The following is a 5,698-nucleotide window of genomic DNA, read 5'->3' as shown; positions in this document are numbered from 1 at the left end:
CATGTTAAGAACCCTCAACAAAGTAGGCATTAAAGGAATATACCTCAAAATAAGAAGCATCTATGACAAACCCACAGCCAACATCATACTGAATGGGCAAAAACTGGAAGCATTCCCCTTGAGAACTGGAACAAGACAAGAATGCTCACTCTCACCACTCCTATTCAACATAGTAGCAGAAGTTGCAGCCAGAGCAATCAAGCTAAACAAGGAAGTAAAATGCATCCAAATAGGAAGAGAGGTAGTTGAACTATCTCTCTTCACAGATGATATAATTTTATATGTAGAAAACTCCATAGTCTCTGCCCAAAGCTCCTAGATCTTTTAAACAAATTCAGCAAAGGTTCAGGATACAAGTGTACAAAAATGAGAAGCATTTCCATACACCAACAATATCCAAGCTAAGAAGCACGCATGCACACACACATACACACACACACACACACACACACACACACACACACACACACACCAGAAATAGAGCTAACCAGGGAGGTGAAAAAGCTCTATAATGAGAATTAAGAAACACTGCTGAAAGAAATTAAGAATGACACAAACAAATGGAAACACATTTCATTCTCATAGATAAAAAGAATCAGCATCATTAAAATGGCCATACTTCCCAAAGCAATGTACAGATTCAATGCTATACCTACAACAATACTGATTACATTTTTCACAAAATTCTAAAATGCATACAGAACCACAAAAGAGCCTGAATAGTCAAAGCAATTCTAAGCAAAAAGAACAAAGCTAAACCATCACATTACCTGATTTCAAACTATAATAAAAGGATACAGAAACCAAAACAGCATGGTACTAGTACAAGAACAGACACATAGACCAATGGAATAGACTAGAGAAGCTAGAAATAATGCTGCACACCTACAGCTGTCTGATCTTTGACAAACCTGACAAAAATAAGCAATGGAGAAAGGACTCTGTATTTAATAAATGGTGCTGGGATAACTGGCCAGTCATATGCAAAAGATTGAAACTGGACCCCTTCCTTATACCATATACAATAATTAACTCAAGATAGATTGAAGACTTAAAGTTAAAACTAAAAACCCTTGAAGACAACTGTATTATTTTGTTCTTACATTGCTATAAATAAATACCCAAGACTGGGTAATTTATAAAGGAAGGAGGTTTAATAGACTCATTCCACATGGCTGGGAAGGCCTCAGGAAATTTACAATCATAGTGGAAGGGAAAGAGGCACGTCTTATATGGCACAGGTGTAAAAGAGAGAGAGCACATGTAGGAGGAATTCTCAAATGCTTATGAAACCATTAGATCCCATGAGAACTCACTCACTATCATGAGAACAGCATGGGGGAAATTGCCTCTATGATCCAATCACCTTCCACCAGGTACCACCCTTGACATGTGGGAATTATGGGGATTATAATTCAAGATGAGATATGGGTGGGGACACAGAGCCTAACCATATGAATAACCTAAGAAATTCCATTCTGAACATAGAACCTGGCAAAAATTTTATGATGAAGATACTAAACATAATTGCAATAAGAAAGAAAATTGACCAATGTTACCTAAATAAAGAGTTTCCGCACATCAAAATATAAACTATCAATGGAGTAAACAGACAACTTACAGAATGGGAGAAAATATTTTGCAAACTGTGCATCTGACAAAGGTCTAATATCCAGAATGTATAAGGAACTTTAACAAATTTACAAGCAGAAAACAACCCCTTTATAAAAAAAAAAAAAAAAAAGGACATGAACAGACACTTCTCAAGAGAAGGCACATGTGGCCAAAAAGCATTATGAGTGCTCAGCATTACTAATCATTAGAGAAATGCAAATCAAAACCACAATGAGATAGTATCTCACCTCAGTCAGAATAGCTACTATAACAAAGTCAAAAATTAATATATGCTGGCAAGGTTGAAGAGAAAAGGGAATGGTTATGTACTGCTTGGTAGAATCTAAATTATTTCAGCCATCATGGGAAGCATTTTGAAGACTTCTCAAAGAACTTAATACAGAACTACCGTCTGACCCAGAAAATGCATTATTGGATATATATACAAAGGTAAATAAATTGTTATACCATAAAGACACATGCAGGTGTATGCTCATTGCAGCATTGTTCTCAATAACTAATACATGGAATCAACTTAGATGCCCAACAACGATTAGATAAAGAAAATGTGGTACATGTGGTACCTATACAGCATGGAACACTATCCATCAAAAAAAAGAATACCATCATGCCTTTTGTTTGTAGCAACATGGACGCAGCTGCAGGCCATTTTCCTAAGTGAATTAATGTAGGAACAGATAACCAAATACAGCATGTTCTCACTTATAAGTGGGAGCTAAACATTGGGTACATATGGACAAAGAAGGGAATAATATACACTGGGGCCTATTTGAGGGTAGAGGATAAAAAAAAACTATCTATCAGGACTATGCTTATTAGCATAGTTATATGGGTAAGTTGCATGTACACCAACCCCTGCAACATGCAACTTACCCATATAACAAACCTGCATATGTGCCCCCAAACCTAAGTCCCTGTTTGCAGATGACATGATCTCATATACAGAAAACTCTAAAGACTTTTTAAAATCCTGTTAGAAATAATAAACAAATTCAGTAAACTTTCAGGATACAAAATCAACATACAAATATCAGTTGTATTTCTTGCAACAAAAAAAAATCTAAAAGGGAAATTTAAAAAGTAGTCCTATTTACATTAGCATCCAAAAAGAAGTAATTAAGGGTAAACTTATCCAGGGATGTGAAAAGCTTGCATATTGAAAATTACAAAACATTGTTCAAAGAATAAAGAAGACATAGGTAAATGGAAGGACATACTGTGTTTGTGGCTTGGAAGATTTAATATTGCTAAAATGTTCTTATTACATAAAGCAATGTACAATGTCAACGCAACCCCTATCAAAATCTCAATAACTTTTTGTTCAAAAATAGAAAAAAAAATACTAAATTTAATATGGAAACAAAGAATCCCATAGAGCCAAAACAATCTTGAGAAAGAACAATCCTGGAAGCCCCACACTTCTGAAATTCAATACATATGACAAGACTATAGTAATCAAGAGAATAGTACTGGCATAAAGATAGACATGTAATCCAATCAAATAGAATAGAGAGCCCAGAAATAAACCCACACATGTATAGTCAAATGATCTCCAACAAAGATACCAAGAATACACAATGGGGAAAGGATAGTCTTTTCCATAAATAGATTTGGTAAAGTTGAATATCTACATGCAAAAATGAAAATGGAATTTTATCGTATGCTATATGCAAAAATCAAGTCTAAGTGGATTAAAGACATGAGACCTAAAGCCATAAAACTCCTAAAAGAACACATGAAGGCAAATCTTTATAACACTATATTGGCATCAAAAAGTTGGATATAACATCAAAACCACAAGCAACAAACACAAAAATAGACAATTTGGAATATGTCAATCTAAAAGTTTATGTGCAACAAAGGAAACAATCAACAGAGTGAAAAGGCAACCTACAGAATGAGAGAAGATATTTCTAAACTGTATAAGTGGTTAATATCCAAAATATACAAGAAAACCATAAAACTTAATTAAAAATACACAAAATAAGTATATGAATAGACATTTCTTCAAAGAAGACATACAAATGGCAACATGTATATGAAAAGATTCTCAATATCACTAATCAACAAGGAAATGAAACTGAAAACAATAGTGAGATATCACCTCACATCTGATAGGATGGGCATTTAAAAAAATAAAAAAATAACAAATGTGGGATATTTTTGTTGTTTTTTGTTTGTTCATTTGTTTTTAACAAGATGAAGATTAGAGGCTTTTATCAAGTTTCAACCACTTGGAAATAGCAAAATACTATGTAAAGATCAAGTCTGTGAGCTTCAATTCAAGAAGGAAAATAAGAATTTACCAGAAGAGCAAAGGACACTTCGGATCCCAGGGAGGAGAAGATGGGAAAAGAGTGTTCATCTGAGAAAAATCAGCCCTCTTCCTAAGGCAATAGAGAGTTTCTCCCAGTAAACAGGATAATATATGTACCAATCTGCATTAGCTGCAGCCAAATCTTACCTATAAATACCACCTACTGGCCTGGAGGTTGAATGGCACAACACAGTAGAAAATCTGCTGACACAAGTGCACAGCACTAGAGAATGAGATAAGCTTCCTGTGACTTCTGTCACCCTAGCTCCACTAGAGGCTATGAGCCTGCCCACATGTCCCATACATCACAACTGGAATCAGTATTTGAGAAAAACACCACAAAAGGCTATCTGTAACTAAGAAATTTATAGAGACTCTTTGCTGCTGAAAGTACCCAGAACCAAAGCCAAAAGACCCTATACAACATACATTATATATATATATACACACATATATATCCTTATATATGTATATATGTGTATATATATGTATATATGTGTATATATATGTGTATATATGTGTATATATATATGTGTGTATATATATATGTGTGTATATATATAAGCAGATGAGATTAGGAGCCTATTTTTAGTCTCTTTATGTATAAAAAACACCAGTCAAGGATTTCATATCTTACCAAACAAAGCTTCAAAAATGAAGCAAAACTAAAGTCTTTCCCAGACAAATAACTACAAAGAAAACGTATTACCATTAGACTAGTCAAACGAAAATACTCAAAGAATTTGTAACATGGAAACAAAAGGATGATATTCACTATCATAACAGGATACATAACTACAAAGCTCACAGCTCTTATAAAGCAATTACACAGTTGAAACTCCAAGGCAACTAGCTAGCAACACTATGACAGGAACAAAACCTTTCATATCAATATTACTCTTGAATATAAATGGCCTAAATGCTTTACCTGAAACATACAAAATGGCAAATTGTATTTTAAAGAAAAAAAGACACAACGACTTGCTACCTACAAGATAGTTACTCTTGGCTAAATACTACAGACAAAGTAAAGGGGTAAAAAAAGACATATTATGCAAATGGAAAACAAAAATGAGCATGACCAGCCATCTTCATATCACGTAAGACAGACTATAAACCAATATCAGTAAAATTTATAGAAAGTAGGATATTAGATAATGATGAAGGGTTCAATAGAAGAAGAAGATTTAGCTATTCTAAATATATATGTACCCAACATTGGAGCATCCAGTTTCATAAAACAAATACTACTAGACCAGGAAAACAGATTCATAGCAATAAAATAATAGTGAGTAACTCAACACCCTACTGATAACACCAGATTATTGGGGCAAGAAATCAACCAAGGAACTCTGGACATAAGTGACTATAGAGCAAATGAACCTTACAAAATTGATGTACAAAAGTCAGTAGCATTTTTAATACATCAATAATGTTTGGTGCTCTCTTCAGTAGCACATATACTAAAATTAGAATGATACAGGAAAGATTAGCGTGGTCCCCGTGCAAGGAGAATATGCAAACTCATGAAACTTTTCCTATTTTAAAAAAGTAATATTTGGGCTGAGACCAAAATCAAGAACTCAATCACATTTACAATAGTCATAAATAGATGAAATACCTATAAACACATTTAAGCAAGGAAGTGAAAGATTTCTACAAAGAAAATTACAAAGCACTGATGAAAGAAATCATAGATGACAAACAAATGGAAAACATTCCATGCTCATGGGTTGGAAGAATTGA

The 5,698-nt window shown here is 33.9% G+C and overlaps 1 non-coding gene across 1 annotated transcript; it reads left to right on the top strand.

The window, feature by feature from the left end:
- The first annotated feature begins 5,391 nt into the window (after positions 1-5,391).
- Positions 5,392-5,498, top strand: LOC112208441 (U6 spliceosomal RNA). Its single transcript, XR_002942926.1, has one exon. It is a non-coding gene; the product is annotated as a U6 spliceosomal RNA (small nuclear RNA).
- The last annotated feature ends 200 nt before the right edge of the window (positions 5,499-5,698 follow it).

Source organism: Pan troglodytes, chromosome 13 (assembly GCF_028858775.2).
Source record: "Pan troglodytes isolate AG18354 chromosome 13, NHGRI_mPanTro3-v2.0_pri, whole genome shotgun sequence".
Lineage (NCBI taxonomy): Eukaryota > Metazoa > Chordata > Mammalia > Primates > Hominidae > Pan > Pan troglodytes.
Note: the sequence above shows the minus strand (reverse complement) of the source record. Positions and strands in the feature narration are given on the sequence as shown.